At 36.2% G+C, this 21,742-nt stretch overlaps 1 pseudogene; it reads left to right on the top strand.

Moving 5' to 3' along the window:
- Positions 1-8,638: 8,638 nt before the first annotated feature.
- Positions 8,639-19,840, top strand: LOC112182648 (annotated as a pseudogene).
- Positions 19,841-21,742: the final 1,902 nt, after the last annotated feature.

Here is a 21,742-nt window from a genome sequence, read left to right as displayed (position 1 = left end):
TGTGTGTTATGAATCTCACACAACAGAATTTTGTTATTTTCTGTTGTTGGTTGTTAGTTCACACAATAGCTATATTGTTTTAACTGTGTTGTGAATATTGTAATCGAATTAGCTAACATCTAGTAACTGTTGTACGAGAAGCCTTAATTTTGAATCCTTTTACAATCAGACAACATATTATTCTGCATTGTGTTGTATGACTAAACCTTGGACAACTGAGATTGCCTCATCAAATGAACAATATATATTATCGAATGAACAGTACATATAAAGCCACATTGATCCATATAATTAGTGTAACTATATGAGTTGTGTTTGTCAAGTACAACCAAACATCCAAACTAGATAATTAAACTATCAAACAAACAAAGAAGGCATTCCTAGTCTAGCTACACCCATGCATGCATAAATCAAAGCTGATAATTGTTGTATGTCATATCTATCAGCACAAGTAGAAATTCATCATGTTGAAGTAGCTATACATGAATCAAAAGCTGATAAAATATCCTTTGACATCAACAAAACCTTCATGTGCCATTTTATCAAGTATCTTGTGCACTATATTCTGATTTGCATGACCTCCAAGGTTATTGTGAAGCTTTGCAAGTAGCACATACTGCAGCAGAAGAGCATGATACATACAGTACCTACAATAGAAAACTAAACTCATTTAAATTGAAATGTACAAAACAGAAATTCAATGAGAAAAACTCTAATAGCTAGATTTAAGTTTGATAATCTCTAACAAGGGGGGCAAACAGAGCTTTCAGATGAGTGTTGTACTTTCTACATGCCTAAATTCTTGAAAAGAAAGAAATAAGCATCACAAATAATTTGAATAGTGAAGGTAAAGCAAGAACACAGAAGAATGCATAAAGAGCCAAATAATTGACGATGTTCATATATTAGCCAGTTCAGAATTTAAAGAGAAAGAATGCAACTTGCAGAATATAGGCTTTATAATTCCAATCTATTCAAAGGTCAGTATGAAGAATGGTTGCGCATCATATAATTGAAGGGGCATCAAAGCTATAAATCTGTATTGAAGATATCCAATAGAAACAGTCACGATTATCAGATGTGTGCTATGAAACCAATGCAAAATCTTATGGTTGCTTAACACATAGTTTTACTGATTTAAATAACACAAGTTATCGATCTTGTTCCATCAACTTCCCACGTTAATGGCTGATATTCAAATAACTACATATTTACATCAAGAGATACCATATCAAGTATCCAATACCTATGATAAAGTATATTGAAAACAGTTTGTCATAAGAATTAGTGAGTGGGGAAATTACGATACCTATACCATCCATGGCATTAACCATTACTATATCATTTTTATTACATGTGTGTTTCCATTGACATCATGCTTTATTGTATATTGTTTGCCCATACCACTTTTTGTCCTTGTCAATTCTGCACCACTTGGTCGATTTGTCGATGACAAGTCACAGATTATCTTGTTTTAGATCTCAAGCATTGAGGGCTACATTAATTTTTAATAAATTATAATAATCTGCAAATTTAGACCGAGTCACAGACAGAAAAGTAACATATCATACCTGCATCCTATACTTCCAACCCTGAGCTTGAAGAGATTAACTTGTTTGGAATATCTGGTTTACTAACCGAGCTATCAATTCCTTTTGGTCTGGAGTTTCTGGTCTACCCATCATGGTATATGTTTTACTAGATCCCGATTGACCATAGGCAAATATTCAGACCTTCAGGAACAGAGTGAGTACTTTTTAATATATATTAAAATTAAAGGAATGTAAAAAGAACCCGCCAAATAGGGTCTAAATGATGCTTAATATTTTGAACCATATAATCTAAAATCTATTTACAAAAGAAGATATCATGATTATCGAATAGCCAAAATGTGCACAAAATAAAATGCAGAAAAAAGATCCACCTTGTAGCCGTCAAGTGCACTTTGGAAAAGTTGCGATATTTCCACAAAAACATCATGTAGTGATGCCACATGATCAAATACTTTGTCAAATGTAAAGTGATACTTTTGCCCTGCATCAACTGTCTTGTGCTCTTCAAATCTTGTGCTTGTTTCTTAATCAGATAAATCAACCATCTGAAAGAAAATAAAAAATAGTGTATATGAGATAGATACATATAAGCAACAATTCCACAGTTCAATGAGCATTGACTGTACCTCATGAGCAGAACCTCGCTCATGCTTTAATACATCTCTTTCATGCCTTAATTGATCTCGGTACCACGTTTTTCATCTCCACCTCTTAAGAAATAAACAATGTTTAAAAAATTACAAATATGTTGCTTCTGATAAGAAGATGAAACAATTGAAAACCAAACAAACATTCAAAGGAAATTAGTTCATCATTGACAATGATTTCCTTTGCTTATAAATCCCTGATTCATTACCAAAATTAAAACTTATTCTACAACATCTAAAAATTAAAACTTTATAAGTTTATGTACATTTGCTTTCTGAATTGGCTGCCCTCTTGCACCCTCCCTCATCAAAGCATCAACACATGCCAAAAAAAAAACAATTATCAGCAAAGCATAAGAACATACTCTTCTCAACAGCCAATCTTGTTCTTTAGAATCTCAGCAATGATAACAACTAGCAATAGCTGTCGATACAAACCACAATTTGTTGTCAATCCATCAGTAACCAACATGGAAACAAAAGCCGCCAATCTCCTAATGGACCAAAAATTGAAGGGTAAAGGAAAAAAAACATAAAAGGGAATGTACATGACCCCTAAAACCCAACCGCCTCCTGCTAAGCCAAAACAAAAAAACACCCAATTTCTGATTTTGATTTCAATATTGGAATTTGGAAACCCTATTCACCACTGAAACGACATCGTACCTGAAGATATTGCACTTGGGCATGTGGGAAGCTGAAAGTAGAACCCTCTGGTGTGAGCTTATAGTTGAGATTAACTTGATACAGAAACTGCAGTACCAGTAAAAAATGAAACAACCAATTCTACAAGTAAGTTCCTTATGAAATTAACCAAAATAGTTGATTACAACAGACAGACTGAGTAATCATCCTCCCTAGGAAAAAATAGATAAATAACAGAAAAATCACAAATGATTGGTTCCTCCACTGAAACTCCATAAACTAGACTTCTCACTTTGATTATTTTGTGGGTTCAGAATCTACTTAACTTGCACTAATACAAGTCACAGTGCATCATTAGGGACCCCAAAATATCGCGCCCATGAACAAAAACAGTCATTTTTGCTGCAGAAAACTTGCACAAATTTGAACTCCAACTCCAGTTTGGTGTCTTACGCAATAGAAAAGGAAAAAAGAAAGAAAAAAAAAGATTCTGCTTCCTTTTCACTTTTTAACTGGGTTATCAATCCTGTCATATCTAATCACCTACAACCAACCTGATTCTTAAGCCACACCATATATAATCAATCACTTTCACTTTTTACTATTCAGAAGTCAAGAATCAGTTGATATTTGTTGTTTCCTATCATTTTTTTTTCAAACCGTAATAGCAGCAACACTAAGGAACCAGATTCATATTTGGTGATTCCAATGGTGTGATTGATTTAATTGAGCATCATTCATTATCAAATTTTCAAATCAACAGTTGGCAAAAGTCCCAGAATCAAAGCAGCAAGGAATGAATAAACAAACATGAACCCAATATCAAAAGCCGATCAACTAACGAAACCCAGAATGAGATAGAAGAAAAATAGAGAAAGGTACCTGTGTGGTGGGATGGTTCTTGTCTTGGGAGAAATAGCAGATGCCGCAAATCGATCAGTGAAGTCAATTGAGCTCGCTAGCGTCATATACCAGATCAAGTTGCAGAGTTTGTCTCACAAGATAAGCTGCTTTATCCGTCTCTTGCCAAAACTACAGGAAAACTCAATTAGAATTTCAATGTTGAGACCCGTTCAATGAAATTGGAAAGGAAATTCAATGATATTGGAATGAACCTGGAAGGGCCAAGGGTGAGGGTGATCGATGGAGTCACCGCGCTTGAAATAAACCTTGACTGAAGAAGCGTCCGCGACCTAAAACCTCTTCTGCATCTAGGACGACGAGGAGATAGAGATAGAGCCAAGTGGATCTGGGACACTCTATCTCCTCCATCACTGAAGAGGATTTGGATTTCGGGGGATAAAGAATAGAAGCAAGGAGATCGAGAGACTAAGAGAGGTTTTAGGAGAGAGAGAGAGGGGTTTTGCGGGGAAAGAGAGAGATAGAGAAGGGAGGAATTCGCGACTGAGAGAGCTCGAGAGAGGTTAGGTTTCGTTTTGTTTTATTTTTTTCATTTCTTTCAGACACGATGTGGCAAGGACTGGGTGAGGGCACAATTAAACTTCAATAAATTCTGAAGTCGCTCACACAACAGAAACTTTATCAGCTGTCGTATGAGTGCACTACATAAAATCAAAATGCCAAAACATGGAGGGAAACATGGCGCCTACAATATTTTGGCTCAAAATTTTGCAGCCCAGTTTCAAGTTCTCACAACAGAAAAATTTAAATCTATTGTCTGATGACCACAGCTTACACTAGGCCTATCTAGGGGAAGACATTCAAGCAAGCTTACTCAAACTTTGGTGCTTAGTTTTTCAATCACACAACGGAAATAACGAAACCCGTTGTACCTAGTAGCCTAAATTTTAGTGTTTCAAGAGCCAACCAAGACTCCAAAATGGAGGGAAATCTGCCGCTAAATTTTTTAACACTCAGACGACGGACAATACTTTATTCCGTTGTGCAATGTAGTTTTGATAAAAAAGTTATCACTTTGTTGATATTCACACAATAGAATATCTATAATACCGTTGTACAATCGAGCTTACTTAAACACACAACAGATGATTTCTGTTCTGTTGTGTGATTAACTTTTTGTAGTAGTGTAATTATCAATATGAACTGTGTTAGTTTTGTAGTCTTTTGCTTGTTGTAGTACAAAGTTGGAACTCTTCCCCTGCATATTTGCTTGCGTGGCACTGTGAGGTTGGTCTACCAAATAGAATTATCAAGTCTCATTCTTGTTGTTAAGATTGTTGGGCCCTCATGATTATGATTTAATTTTGCAGATGCTTCAAGGCTTTCCAAAGAGCAAAACATGAGCATGAGGCATTAAAGAGGCAGCTTGAAACTTATTTCCAGGTACCTCTAGACTCTTCCTTTCTTTCTGGGCAACTGTACGTACACTGTTTGATTAATTAAATAACTCTTGGAGCTATTTTTCTTTCATATATTTGTAGTTGAGAAGACAAGCTGGAATGGCACAAAGGTCTTGAATGCCACATAGATTGGTGATTGCATGAGGTGCCCATATAATAGGGAGAAACTAGTTGAGAACTATGTATTTTGTCAATCTCGTGAACTCCTAGCTACGTAATATTTGTTTTACTGTAGAAGGCACCCTATTCAAGTTTAGCTGCTGCAATATGCAGATACTGAGTTTTGGTTAGCCATATATATAGAAGTAATTGTTCAAAAAATCTACTTCCTAGATTTACCAATAATGCAATTTTTACTCCTCTGTGAGATATACAGCAATATGCATGTATTATGATATAAATGCCTTTCTTCTTGGAATAAATAAACTTGCAGCTGTGTTGTTGTCATTTAATTACCCTTGTGTGTAGCATGTAATTCTTAACTTCCTGATCTAATGATAACAAGGGAGGTCAAGAGAGGTTGGATGTGATAGAACTTTGTACATGATAAACTTTCTAGTAGGGTACCGATCGACTTGAAGGGTAGAGGAATCAGCCTATTTAGAATCTGTTAAAGCTTTTGAATTGTTAGTTAATTGGTTAAGTTTGGTGTTTGATGACATGGCTTTGGGAGTTATTTGACATTGCCACAAAGAAATTCTCTTCCTAATGTGCGCTGTGACATTGCCAAGCTTCTTGAGATTGGCTAGGAAGCTAAAGCTCAGATTCAGGTAATTTATCTTTTTTCATTGGGGTTAATTTACTTGCACAATATCTAGAACAAGTTCTAAGTTTTTGGTTAGTAATTATTTGGTATATATATTATTAGAGAAGAGAATATGATGGCAGATCAGGAGATAAAAGTAATGATCGATTTTTCAGTATATGAGCTTTGTCTGAGGTACAAGCACTATTTGCTTAGGCTCCAACATTTCAATTAATTAGAAATTTGGAACTGAACTTTTCAATGCAGTTTTCAATTAATTTTGGTAAATATTGTCTACAAATATTTTTACTTAATTAGAAAGTTGACCAGTAGAGCTATCAATACTTTGATTGTTCTGGGATTTGGGACCTTTGCGGTGTCTAAGTTGCTATCTCTCTGGCTTAAAAATATCCATGTAGAGTGCAAGTGCTTATGATTCTTTAGTTGGCGTGTTCTATTCCAAGCCTTTTGACACCAAGGTGGACTGGAGCTTTGTTGCTAAGGCTTCTCCCTGTTATGTGACTGTATGTTCCTATTATTCTCGTAAATTTTACTTTTCTTTTTAGTTTCTAGTTTTAAAAAGATGATTACATCTCTCTCTCTGTTAGTCTGATACAAATTACATATGTATGGCATTATCTAAAGGATGCAATTGATCAAATCATTAAGTTTTTTCGGAGTAATACAGTTAGTCAGAAGATACAGCTGCTATGCAGGTTCTTACTAAAAATAATAACTTATGCTAACTCATCGTTATTAAATTTCCTTATATAGCTGAAAGTTTAAACCAAACGTTTAAATAAAATTTTTGAGAAGGAAGAATTTCAATTCATGGCGGCAAAATTTCCAGTTAAATTTAACATTCCCGCCCTCTCTACTTTCATATTCCTTCCCATCAATTCAATAAGAAAAAAGAAAAATTCTCTCATAGCTCTAAACATCAAAATATAGGAGCCATTTCATCTCTCTCTCTCTCTCTCTCTCTCTCTCTTACAGATTCAGTTCTCTCATCTTGTAGCAAGGGACAAAAAAGTACAAGGCACGAGCTGAATTCTCAAGGTTAGCCTCTAATTCCTTACCCATAAGTCTTAATTATGGATTTTCATGTTTACGGTTGGGTTTTTATTTGATTTCCAGTTTCAGGGTCGTGTTTGGAAATGAAACGGTTCTTTGTTTCGAACTAGCTCCATCTTGAGTACCAGTTTCATCTTTTGAAATCCACTTTTACTTTTATACCCTGCAGGTCGCAATCCAAGTTCACAACAGGTAATTAAAGTGGTCTTTTTTTTTCTCGATCAGGAATCAAAATCCATAGATGAAAAATGAAACTCCGAGCCAAGTCTTGAAGGTGAAACCTTTTCCATATTGTTTGTTATTGGTAAATTGATATAACAAGTAAATCTGCATTGTTAGCTGAGAGTTTGGAGTATCATGGTGACTTTCAGTTTCCATTAGCTTGTATTGCTTGAATGTTGAATGTCAATCTTACTTTCCAAGCTGAAATGTGGTGATTTTTCTTCAATTAGTATTCCATAAGTCAAGGACAGCATTTCAAAAGAGGCCTGACTATTTTTTTGTGTACAAATATCATTTTGAAGTTTGGATATATTTGTTTTTCATCTCAGGTATAATAGTGTACAAAAAGCAAGTTGTGAATATGCACACATTAAAAACATGTATCTATTTGGTTGGAACTGGTTTTCTGAGCTTTTCTTTTTTCAGTTTCTTCTTGTTGGGATAGGGAAGAATGAGTTTTATTGGCTTGCAATGAATTATTTCATGCTAATATTGCTTATAGAAAGTGTTGTGATTATTGTTAATGGGAGGAAATTTAGTGATAAAAGCTTTTAGGGAAGAAGAGTCCTGTGATATATGTGCTTAAGACCTTTCTTCCTACAATCATATGAAGAGTCTTATCCTTCTTATGCTTAATCACTACTACAATTATGGGCTTTAAGGACACCCTACAAGGACACATTTTTATTGAGGTGTCCTAACAATGTTACGAGGACGAGCAAAAAAAAACAGGAGCTGCCCCACATTTTTTTTCGTTCAATTTTTGGCACTCCCCCTTCTTTTTTTCCAGAGACATTTTTTAGTTCCCTCCATCTCACTCTCTCTCCATCCCTATATGTACCTCGTCGTATGAACCAAACCAAGAAGCTCAGATTCTTTAGCTCTGGGTAAAACAAATTCACTCACTGCAGATGGGCAATTCTCTCTCATACTCGATCTGTCTATCACTTTTTGTTCTGCCCAGATCTGTATGATTTTGGTTAAGGGTAACAGTTGTTGGCACCGGTTCATAACTCTCTGTTGGCTTGCTTTCGCTATTATTCTTAAATTAATGAAAGTTTGCCGCTGCCTCTACATCCTTCTACCAAATCTGTTTTCTAATTGAAATGCTCTATTTCACCCAAACCTTGTTTTCTCCCATAACCTCTCTCTCTCTCTCTCTCTCTCTCTCTCTCTCTCTTCGATCTCGATATCACCCACCAAATTGTGATTCGAAGAACTTGGTGGCCATTGGGTTGACCTGGATAAGTTTTTTTTTTTTTTTTGGGTATCTCAATTCAGTCTCTACTCTTGTCGAACCCGATTCAACGTCCAGGTTATTGGTGTAGGGCTAATTCCTTTATGCTTTATTGTTTTGCAGGCTGAGCATCTTGCTGAGTTTTATGAGTATGGCAAGGGCTTGAATCTTGCTAGAACTTTTCAGTTTCCAACATGGCGGATCTCAGCCTCAGGTGTGAGATCTCATTCTTGCAGACGTTCTTGTGCATTGCCTTCGCTGCTTGTTTCACTGAGGTATCCATCGTCCTTCTCTTTATATCTAAATTTCAATTCTTTTTTGTTAGTTTTAGTTTATAGTTGTGAAATTTGCTTATCTGGGTTGTTTGATGATCATTTAGCTTAAATTTATGTACTTTTTAGCTTCATCAGTGCATTTTCTTACTTGGGTTATGTTGAATTTTGTGTTGAGCAATCCAGAGTTCGCATGATGTCAATAGATTTTCGGTTTTATCGGTTTGTGTTCTAAATTAGTTGAAGTTAAACTTTAGGCCTGGTATGATGCATCGGGAAATTTCATAATGTGGATTTAAAGCCAATAAGGATGGTGATTTGTCTCTCTCATCTCTTTGATATGCATGATTGTCTCTCTCATGTCTTTGTCTCTCTCATCTCTCTAATCTAATTATGTTAGGTTAAACTGTTAGAGTCAAAATGTCTTGGCCAACATGATTTAGTCCAACTTAAGAAATTGAAGTACAATTTACAGGGCGCCCTCAACTTCATGTATCTGTGTGTATTCGTAAGAATCACAACTTGGTATATGACAGGAAATATGTTATTTTGCAGTTCTGTACCATTAAGTTGGACACCGCTACAGTTAGGCTCCAGCTCTAAAAGAAAGAAGTTGTAGGTGATGCAGTTGGTGCACCTAAGTATAGGGGCTTATTGGGTACTATGGCTACCATTGCTAGAGAAGAAGGTTTAGTAGTACTTTGGAATGGTATAATTCCAGGGTTACAACGACAATGCATCTATGGAGGCTTAAGAATTGGGTTATATGATATTATTCTTTCGTAATACATCCTGAATTTCCTGTTTAATGCTTTCTTTGTGACATATTTTGTATATCCCTAAACTACTTGTTGAATAGGTCAAACTTTTCCTTGTTTGGTAGTGCTTGTGTTGGAGATATTCCTATATACCATAAAGTGCTTGCTGCACTATTAACTGGTTAGTACAACCGATATCCCGCTAACCTTAATTGCATCCGAGTGTTATCTTAATTCAATGCAAGTTTTTGGCAGTTGTAAAGGTGTCAAAATTACTGTGTATATATTCCTTGCCTTCTGAATTGAAAACTGGAAAATTTAACTTCCTAAATTCATGACAAACTTTTACATCAATAGGTGCTCTAGCTATCGTAGTGGCTAATCCAACAGACCTTGTAAAGGTTCGACTTCAAGCTGAATGAAAAATTCCCAGCCCACTGGAGTTCCTAGGCATTACTCTGGAGTAAAGATGCCTATTTCACTATAGTGAGGCAGGTTAGTTTTCTTAGAGTAGAAGAATGTGCTTCTTTGCCCCTTCTTTCTTTGTATATTGTCTCCTTATCATCCTACTTATTTGTTTATTTATGTTTGTCAAAAATTAGGAAGGTTTAGGAGCTCTATGGACTGGGGTGGGACCAAATGTAGGATGAAGTGCTATTATAAATGTTGCTGAGCTAGCCATTTATGATTAAGTGAAGGAGGTAATTGCTTTCAATCTCTGAAGTTCAACTATTATTATAGATCGCCAGTTATTGCTAATTTCTACATGTAGGATGATAATCCTAATGAATCCTAATTCTGCATACTTATGCAGACAGTTTTGAAAATTCCAGGGTTCACTGACAATATTTTCACTCATCTCCTAGCTGGTCTGGGTGCAGGTTTCTTTGCAGTTTCTATTGGCTCTCCTATTGATGTGGTATGCATTCTGAAACATATTAGCCTTAATAATAAGTTTTCTACTTCTATTTATCATTATAAGGAGGTAAATTTGTGTAGCAGTTTAAATTTCAATGATAGTGACTTGCATACGCATACGAAAAGATATTGAAACTTCAAAGATTTTATTGACACAATAAACAAGACTCTCTTTTCTTGTTGTTATTCATCAGCATATGTTGTGACTCGCTTTCAAGAACTGAATGCTAATGACATAGATGTAAGGAAATTATTACTAGCTGAGTTGTGAATATAAAATAGAATTTAGAATTTTAAATAAGAGTGTATTCAATGATTGATAGACCAAAGATTGACAACTCGAGGTGTAAGGAACTATTAATAGCTGATGTAAGTCTCTCTCTCTCTCTCTCTCTCTCTCTCTCTCTTCTTTGAATAATAGCTAGTTCCTTAGTGTCTACCAGTGCCTTCATTGAAGCCCTGATGGACTTCCTCTATTTGTTATTTCACTTTTAATTAGATTACTTAGATGTGTCATGCTTGAATGATTTCATAAAAAAAATTAGTATTGATGGAAATTTTCTTTTTTTCTTTTTCTTATCCTCAAGAAGTCAGTAAGCTGGCACGAGTTCAATGTATGGATAGCTCAAGAGATTCTTGAAACTCCAAGTGCGTCAACTATAAATAAGGTTAGTAATACTATTTCAATGGAGCGATTTACTTTTTTTTTTAATCAATGAAAGAACTTTTATAGAAAAATAAAACTCAAGGGAGTTGGGTACAATCGTGCAGTAGCACGTCAAGAATACATGTAGGAGCCTGGTTTAACCAAACAGTATCTACTGCTGCCTCAAAACCTAAGGCTGCTAGGCGGTGTGCGACCCCATTACAAGCTCTTGATGTATGACATATTGTCACTCCAATTGACCTACTCATAGTATGCTGAATATCATCTATAAGTCCTCCATTTGCTAGCAAGTCATAATCTGTACAACAAGCTTCAGAGATGACTTCCATACAATCACTTTCTATAACCACATTTTGAGCGTGGAGTGAAGAGAGAAAATCCAAACCCGCGCGAATAGCTAGCAGCTCACACTGCTTTGGAGATGCTACATGTTCGACCGGCTGGATAAATGCTGCCTTGAACTGGCTATTTGAGTCTCGGAGGACTCCCCCAATCCCACCATGACTTTGGTTTGGAAGAAAGGCAGCATCTACATTCAATTTGAAACCCGTAGCTACAGGTTGCCATTTCTTGTTTGAATGCTTCTTTGGCATAGGTTGCCATTCATGGAGCGATTTACTTGTTATTCCTTCAATCTAACTTACTGTTGATGTTATATCTAGCAAATTGTTTTTGTTTTTTATTTTTATAGATGTGTGTATGCCTTTCATCAAAATCTAGTAGCATTATCTACAACGTTAATTGTATGGTACTGCCAGAATAAATATTTTTTATTTTTGTAGGTCTGTATGCATGTCATCGAAATTTAGTAGCATTATCTACAACATTAATTGTATGGTACTACTGGAATAAAAACATATATATATATATATATATCTGTGTGTGTGTGTGTGTGTGTGTTTATTGGTGATTTTGATTACTTGTGCATGTTTAACTTCTTTTTTTAGCGTAATATCCACTATAATGTAATATCTATTGATCATTTCAGTTCAGGGGAAAAAACACTTACACTCAAGAAGAGATTGATGTAGTTTGAGTAGAGAGCGCAGAGCAGGTTGATGGATATATCCAAGATGAAGTAAAATAGTTAGCATGTTTGCAGATTTCTTATTTATTGGAATTATGAAGTTATATATATATTAAGCCTACTCTATAGGAAAGTGCAGCAGCAACATTGAATTAAATTGGTCAAAATTGTAGCAATAGTACATTTTGGATCTTTATTCTCCTTCAATGAGATGAACTTGTGGTATTTGTAGATTACTTGTCTTGGATCTTTATTGGATGTTCTCTATATAAGTTCTCATATAAGGACTTGTTCTATGTGTCAACTATGTACTTTTGATAATATGAGAATGCATTTTTGTGTCCTCATATGGATTTAAGGACTCCATTTCCAAATCTTTGATGATATAATTTTTGTGTCCTAGTATATAAAAGAGGACACATATGGGAATGTATTTTTTGTGTCCTCTTATGTATTTAAGGACTCCCTTTTGAAATCTTTTAGGACACGCAAATTGTGTCCTAGTATAGAAAAGATGACACATATTAGATGATATGAGGATGCAATTTAGGTGTCCTCTTATGGATTTAAGGATACCACATCCAGAGCTTTTAGGACACACAAACTGTGTCCTCGTATAGAAATGAGGACACATTTCCAGTGTCCTTGTTTCATACTTATAATGACTCCCGGATAGAGGACTCTTTTTTAAAGAGTCCTTGTATGTATTTAAGGACACGGTTTCAATGTCCTTAAATCATGTTTTTGTAGTAGTGAATACAGTTATGTCAGAGATACAAAAATTAGAGTTCTATATATTATATGGTAGCCCAGCTTTGGTGCAGTACTTACTATGCAAGTAATACTAAACAAAAATTATAGTTCTCTATTCTATGTGACCTAATTAATAGTATTAACTTTCTTTCTGCATGTTGAGGTTGAAGTGTGAAAGTGGGAGCAGTTCAAGTCAAGTAGGCTCAAATAGATCATTTTGAAAAAGAAGTTGGAACTGGATGAGAAGCTGTTGGATGCTCCACCTGACACAGTAGGTGCTATTGCCTTAGCACTACACTATGCAAGTATGAGAGAACTTTAGTGGCAAATATTTTCCTCTCGCGACGATTTGATTGTATTAGCTTTTGCTATCTTTCATTGTAATTAGCTAGAATGCAGCAGCCATCATGCTAGCTAGAATGCCTTCTTTTTTGGTTTTATGGAATGGATGGATACATGAATGCTACCTCTTTTGGTACATTAGATTGTTGAATTAGAGTATTTCAATGCCTAAATCTTATATTGTGCATTATTTTTGTGCAAATATTTCAGGTAAAGAACCAAAAATAATCAAACAACAGTCAATTACATTACGTTGTATGAATATGCATACATCATTAATCACACAACAAATCAATTTTAATCACACAAAGGTACTTATAAAATTTTGTCGTCTCATTAATATTCACACAACAGAACAAGTGAGTAATAGTTGTCCAATGTTAAATCACATAACGGTATAGAAACAATATATTGTATGACTTGTGAAGAATTCAACATTGCGCCTCTTACATACAACATTTACTTTATGATATCTGTTGTGTGAAGGAACAACCAACAACGGTTGCCATATTTTTCTGTTGTATGATAAGTTAACCAACAACAGTATATTATTACTTCCGTTGTCCGATTGTCATTTTTTTGTTGTGTGAGAAGTTAACCAACAACAGCGTGTACTTACTTCTGTTGTCTGACCACCATCGAAACAGCTTCGCATCCGATTTCTGGCATTGGCATGCGTAGAATCGGTGCAACGGTTTTAACTGATGTGTTGTGTCTATGGAATACACACAACGGTGTTTCCGTTGTTGGAGTGTGCTCATCACACAACATCGAGATAGACGACAGACATGGTGCAAATCGCACAACAGATTTCCACCATTTTGTGATGCACTTTTTGTAGTAGTGTACGCAAAAGATACGAAAACACTCATTCTGTTCTTATATGGAATCCGAGGGGATTCTATAGACCGATTCGACCAACTTGCGGACGTTTAAATATTTCATGATGTTGCTGGTCAAGTGTTGTACCATTATCCACTTGTAATACTGCTAACGTTACACTCCTAGCATAAACCATATTACGACGTGCTCACTCCTTAGATTATCTGATTCAGTCAATTTAACTTGACAATGCTAGAGAGTTTACTTCGAAGACTTTCAATGATTATTGCATATCACTGGGGCCGATGTTGGACATCATATTCCCATGTACACACCCAAATGGTCTCGCAAACACAACTAGGATGGTAGTCTAGACATTGGTAATGCGCACCAATCTCCCTGTATCCACTTGGGTTTATGCAATATCGCTTGCAGTCATGCTAATTCGTCTACGACCCACGTCCACTCAATCTATCTTTGCATTACAGCTAGTGACTGGATACAAGTATCTTGTACTTACGCATATTTGAGTGTGCCATTTATGTGCCTATTGCGCCGCCACAGTGCACTACGATGGGTCCTCACAGACGAATGGGTAAATACATTGGATGTGAGACTCTAACAATCGTCTGCCACTTAATAACCTTGCTAGGCGATCTCTTTACCACTAGATTTGTGGATTTTCATTTTGATGAGATAGTCTTCCCGTCGTTAAGGGGAGATAAAAACATGGATGATCAACAAGAACGATATGAATTGTCGTGGTCTGTCCCCACTATGTCTTGATCCCCGCTAAAATGACGAGATCACACATACCTACTACAAATATGCCTGCAAAGATAGACTTCCCTACTAGAGGACGTAGAGCCACCCTACACGGAGGTAGGCATGGCATCAACCCCATAGAAAATGACACTATAGCGTCACAAGCCATGGCCCCAGTTAGGATGCGTGGGAGGCCCGTGGGTTCGAAGGATATTTGGGCACAACTCAATCCATTGATCATCGACACTTAAAATCTATCTAATGAGGATGTTCTAGATTATGATTATCGTTGGGGGACACCTCAATGTCAAAACCTATTCATGAGAATACAGAGCTCTCTAAAAATTACACTAGTGTACATGAGATATAGGATAGAAACTCCATCATGATTGATGTTGTATTTGCTCATTTCGTTGCGCATGAGGTTGTTGAGTCCGATGATATCAAACCACACTCCGCTGATGAATGAATGCCAACGTAAAGAAAATTGACCTAAATGGAAAGATGCAATCCAGGTTAAGTTGGATTCTCTAACGAAGAGGAAGGTTTTTTAGAGCTTGTAATCTCGACACCTCCTAACATTAAACCTATAGACTAATGGGTCTTTGTTAGAAAAAGTGATGAGAAAAGGAGATGGTAATATCATTTTATTGTCCAAGGCTTCTCACAAATGCCTTGGAATTGACTACAAGGAGACATATTCTCCCGCAATGGATGTCATTGCACTCCACTAACTTGTCAATTTGGTAGTTTTCAAATAATTGAACATGCAGCTTACAAATGTGGTCACTACATATCTTTAGGGGAGTCTAGATACCGAATATACATGAAGGTTCCTGGTGGACTTCATTTACCCAAGTCACGTGGTTCTAGACCACGGAGCACATTTGCAAAGAGGTTGAAACGCTCATTAAGTGACTACTTAATTGGGAAGGGATACGTAAATGTCTGTGCATTTCCATAACAAGTTTCAGATTCTATCGTGGTTCATGTTGGTGACATGATCTTCATTGGAAGCCCTTAAGGAGTTAAGGGAAAACTATGAACACTTGAAATCCGATTTTGAGATGAATGACTTGATACACATGTACGCAAGCGCACGTATCATTGTTAACATAGGGAAGTACTAAGCCCAAAATTATAGTACCACGGGGATTAGTGGTTAACCCACAATCCTTGAGTAGTCGGCACTAAAGTCACTAAACAAACAAAGGGAAATAAAGTAAATAAAACAAAAATGCTAATATAACGCACCAAGCCTTAGCAATGCTCAGCTTTGGTTTGCACCGAAGCCTAATCAAAACTAAGAACTTTGTGATTGCTATTTACAATGAGTTAGCAATTGTCATTCAAAATTGTGATTTTAATTTTCTAAAAGACTAAGTCAAAAACTAAATTAACAACAACAAGTAAATATGAAGAAAAAAAAAAGAGAGATAGGTTTGGGTACTAGGGATCACTCTGGCAATTTCAATGCAACGAACACATTTCAAGCAAACAAACATATCATCATGAGAACCGAATCCCGTACTTAATGCCGGTCAAGGCCACTAAGCCGAATTTCCTTAAGGGTATTCACATTTTCGATTAGGACAAATATGAACTCTCTAATTCATGAGTTAGAACCTTACAAGGCTACCAAAACATGAACCAAAGGCGTAGAGCTCTAGAAATTAGGGATTTAAGCATGCAATAGTTACAACTTAGAATATAACGATTACTTAGTTCTCTACCTAATGCCGGTTAAGGCCACTAAGTCAATTTTTCTTATTTGGTATCCATTCTTCCGACTAAGGCAAGAATGAACTCTCTAACCGTAATCATTATGCCTTGCTAGGGCCACAAAATCTTAGATTAAAGGCGAAGAGCACAAGAAAATAGGAATGTAGGCAATCTGTAATTCTCGATTAAGCAACTACTTGGCACACCACGCTAATTACATGAAGCTAGTGAACAAAAGAACCACCAATTGTATCACATAAAAAAAATCTTAACACATAACAAAGAGAGTGGTTAATTCCCTAAAATTCATGCATTAAGGATCAATTGACATAGTAATTAGAGTGCACCCATATGAAAATATATTATTTATCACTTGAAAATATGTTCATTACATCAAAATTGAGCTAGAGTTAGAAACCCTAGCTCCCAACAGTAACTACTCACAACTCATATTCATAAACATCAAAATTACAAAATTCAAATAGCAAAGAGTAGATAAGTGTAGGAGAAAACAAGGATAGTCACAAATAGCTAGGAAGCTAGCATGACTAGCCTTGAATTACAACTCCCACAAAATACCCAAATATTGAATCTTGTAGAGATTGAGCCCCTTGATGGATCCTTGAAGCTTTGTGTGAGTAGTCTTTCAAATCTCAAAACAAAATAAAAAGAAAAGAGGAAAAATGGAGGATAGGAAAGGAGAGGAGAGTGAGAGCAGCCCAAAGGCTGCTCCCAAATGTGTGCGGTGCTGGTAGGGTTCTTTTGAGAGGAGAGAATGATAATGATGATATATATATATATATATATATGTGTGTGTGTGTGTGTGTGTGTGTGTGTGTCTCGGTCTTGCTATAGAGAAAGAAAGGAGTCAAACTGCCACGTGGCAACATGTGGGGCTGAAGTGAATTAAGCAAAACATTGCTTAATTGCAGCACCTTGCACGTGATGGCTGACTCAAATGATTAATTAAATAATGGATATCATGTATTAATCAAAGCAAGGATTAATTAATCAAAGTGATGATTAATTAATCAAAACAATGATTAATTTGCTTTTCTTCAATTTCCATAATTCATATAACATATCCAAATGCATCATCTTGGACTAATCGGTTCGACTTCCTCGCTCGTGTTGATCATGGTTGACTAAAATCGACTATTTCGTCCTTTTGTCAGAAACCCAATTTTTCTCCAATTTCGTGCATTTTTTTATCTTATTTTCGCAACTCTGCTTATTTACTACACAATAAATAAAAATGGATTAATTACATAATAATTGACTTGAGGATTAACTTATTTTTAGTGTTTTAGATACGATTACATGCATAAAAATGCGTGTAATTGATGAAGGATCTTGGGAGAACATAGTTTTGTCTTAGTTTGGAACTAGATCACCATGTTGATGGATGCTTAGGCATTTTGACAAGGTCAAGCCTTCAAGCACGCCCATGATCGTTTGTAGTCTTGATCATAAAAGGATTCTCTTCGTCTGAAAGATGATTACGAAGATGTGTGAGAGGCAAAGGTGTCCTACGTGAGTGCAATGGGCACATTATTGTACTTAGCTCAATCCACAAAACCGAACATCTCATTTCCTGTGAAACTTGTTAGCTAGATATAGCTCTGCGCCGACAACGCCATTGGACTGGTGTAAAAGATATCTTTTGATACTTGAGATGTATGATTGATATGTGCTTGTTCTATCTCTAAAGAGATGATGGATTCAGACCCATCACACACTAGGAACGCCGCTAATACTGGCCTGTGTTCTCTATCCCCATCTCAAAACGACATTAGTATATTAGAAGATTTTACTGATTCTGAGTATCTCTCTGACCCACATAAAGGTCATTCCCAAACTGGTTATGTGTTCACCATGGGTAAGATCTCGATATCTTGGAGGTCTATAGAACAAACCCTGGTCCCTATATCTTCGAATCATGTAGAGATTATTGCTCTTCACGAAGTAGTATATTTGTGAATGTATATGGATTGGATCCATAATTACACATGTTCGAAACAATTGTGGTTTAAAGTCTATCATAGATAAGCTTACGAGCATTTATGAGGCTAATGTTGCTTGCTTTGAACAAATGAAGCATGACTACATCAAAGGCGACAACACCAAACATAATCAGCAATAACAAACTTTCCTCAAAATCAAAGTGAACCAGGTTCGATCTGAGGATAATATGGCAGACTTGTTTACTAAGTTATTGCCTAAATCCATTTTCGAGAAATATGTTGGTAATATCGGTTTGTGGAAGTTTTCTGAATTCCCATGATTGTTGTTATCAGGGGGAGATGCAAACATCAGAGGAAGATGTCTACATGTTTGGTCTCGAAACGTGAAGGGTGTGTTGTACTCTTTTTCTCCTTCGACCGAGGTTATTTTTGTCCCATTGGGTTTTTGTTACTTGGCAAGGTTTTTGACGAGGCAACGAGAGGAGCACCACGTTTGGGCGACACAAGGGGGGTATTTAAGGATATCTGATTTATGTGTCTCGCCCAAACTCCAGTGACTTGTCTATGTTGTAATAGGGTTATCTTACAGTTATCTTTGGAGATTTCCTAATCATTGTACGATTCAGTTTCCTTGTAAGACTTGTATTTTCTGCTTATAATCCTCTATATAAAGAGGCCCCTATTATCAATGAGAGCACATATTACTCTCCCAATTTTTGATTTCCTAAAACAATTGCGTTGTTTTCTCGTGATGTCTTGACTCTTTCACTTTCTGTAGTGGTTTTATCCTAATCTTCTTGATTAACACTAGTGATTGGCTCTAGACATTCTAGGATTCTGGTTTGGTTAGTTATAGTAACCCGTGTGGGCGGGTGCAATTGCACTGACAGGCTAATAGGTGCACTACAATTCCACATCACCCTAGGGAGGGAAGGTGATGTGCTCTATTTGTGCAGACTCACATCCCTATAACAAAATGTGTTTTAGGGTGGAAGCAGAAGAACAAAATTGTGTGGGCCGGGTCTAAGTGAACAATATCTTTTGAGATTTAATTTTTTGTTGAGATCCATCCTCAAAAAAAAAAAGTGAAGAAGAAAAATTGATAACTATTAGTCAGTTAGTCTGTATTAAACATCAATTTTCATGGGACAACAACCACCAAACTGTAATCAGTAATCTGAAAGGGTCAGGAGGCCAGAATTTTCATTAGCCATCACCACCAAAACACATTGAAATTGATGATGTTGGTTGTTGCAGTGACCAATTATTGGTTAGATTATGAATGTAACTTTCGTGTTCATTGGGATTGGTGAGCAGTTGAGGGCGAACAGATCTGAAGGGGTCGGGTGGCCAAATGCAAATTTAAGGGTCGATCCTGGTGAATAGGTAAAATTGGAAGACATGGACAGAGCGTCTGGTGTGTACCAACCAAGGATGCTCTGGCGCTTAAGTCAGATGACTGACAATTTTTTAGAGTAAAAAGTGTTGGAGCAAAACATATACCTGATTCGGGGGGTGTGACTTATTTCTAAAAAATGAGAGGAAAGGGTAGCAGACTTTTTATTATTTATTTATTTTTATCAAAAGAAATTAGCCCATAATATAGATTCAGCAAGTAGTATAGAAACAAAACACCCCTATGGGGGCGACAGAAAGACTACCCTGAGACTCCTATTCTAAACAAGAACAAGAACTCAATATACCCCCAGTACACCCACCTTTTAAACAATTCACACACCTTTATTCTAAACAAAGATCAGTAACATCTGAAGCAAGAATAAAAAGCCCTCAGAGATTTTGATCTTTGCAACCTAAAAAAATTTAAATGCTTAGATTTATGGACCCATCATTCTTTCTTGAAAAGGAATGAAGGCCCAAAGCTAAAGTGAAAAATATAAACTTAGAGATTTTGTGAGCTCAAAATAGCCAAACCCACAGAAAGCCCAAGATCCATAAGGGAAACCAAAAAGCCTAGATTTGAAAAACCCTAGCTGATATCCCCAACCAAGGCCAGGCTCAAGAGAGCCACTCAACACAAACCCTAGGGAAGCTGTCTCCACCTTGATTGCCACGTCCAACACCTCTGGGATGAGGGCCACCACTCCAGCCTCTAAAATCTGTTGAAGCATGCCAAAATGTGTGCCATTAGTCATCAACATTGCCGCCATCATGAGAAGGACACCACGACCAGCCCGTATCACCTAAAGCTCCGGGAGAAACCCAGACCCAGAATACTTGGATCTGACTAGAGGTGGCAGACTTTTCACTGATGGGAGAGTCCTAGGATTAGAACAAATTACAATACAAATGAGAGAGATATCTTTAATGGTGTACACGTGCACAAGTATCTCCGTGAATTTTGAAAAATATTCCTAATGTAACATAGGCAAGGCTTGTGATCCCTAGTTTGGTACACTTATGAAATGTCTATCTTTAGTTCAATAGGAAAAGATATGATGTCAACACATCCAGCCTGACAATTCCCCAATAAGCTAAGATTAGCATTATAAGTGCTGAATTGCTAATCCTACTCTTTTGGTACAAGCTACAAAGTAGGGTGGACTTTTTGAAATTGAAAACCGTTAAATCCAATCGAATCAAACTCGTGATAGCATTTTATCGAAATTGAATAGAACTGACGCTTGTGTAGTGTGGTTTTTGATGCTTACGATAAACCAACTAAAACCAAATCGAACAAATATAAAATAATTAACATTTATACTTGTTTATAGGAGATTAATTCCTAGTTCACTATTTTTTTTATCAAATAAACAACTCAAAAAAAACTAGTTTATTGTGAGTCGAACTCACGACTTCCCACTTATGAAGGAGAGACTTATGCCACTAGACCAAATGGCTGGAACCAGGCAATTCCTAGTTCACTATTGCTCTAACTAGACTTTCATTCATTTTGCTATTATTAATTTCTTTTGGAACTTAATTAATTTGACTTGTAGCTAATTTCATTTATTTATTTATTTTTTATATTTCTTATAGCTTTGAATTTTAAAATAAGCTTTTGATATGTGTTATTCAGTTTATATTGCATACGTTGATGTTGTTTGAATAATTACTATATATACAATTCCTAACCGAACCGATATACTCAATTAACTAAATAAATTGTGGTACAATTTCTAGTACTAAAAAAACTAAATTGATTTTTTTTTTTTGTGAGGAATATATCAGCCTTTATTAAAATGGTAAAAAATTACACACTACAAAGTTCCACTGCCACTGCAGCTAGTAGAAAAGGAGTAGAAAAGTAGAAACATTCATGGTACAAAG

Source organism: Rosa chinensis, chromosome 1, assembly GCF_002994745.2.
Source record: "Rosa chinensis cultivar Old Blush chromosome 1, RchiOBHm-V2, whole genome shotgun sequence".
In the NCBI taxonomy this organism is placed as follows: Eukaryota; Viridiplantae; Streptophyta; class Magnoliopsida; order Rosales; family Rosaceae; genus Rosa; species Rosa chinensis.
The sequence above is the reverse complement of the archived record's forward strand: the minus strand, read 5'-3'. Positions and strand labels throughout refer to the sequence as shown.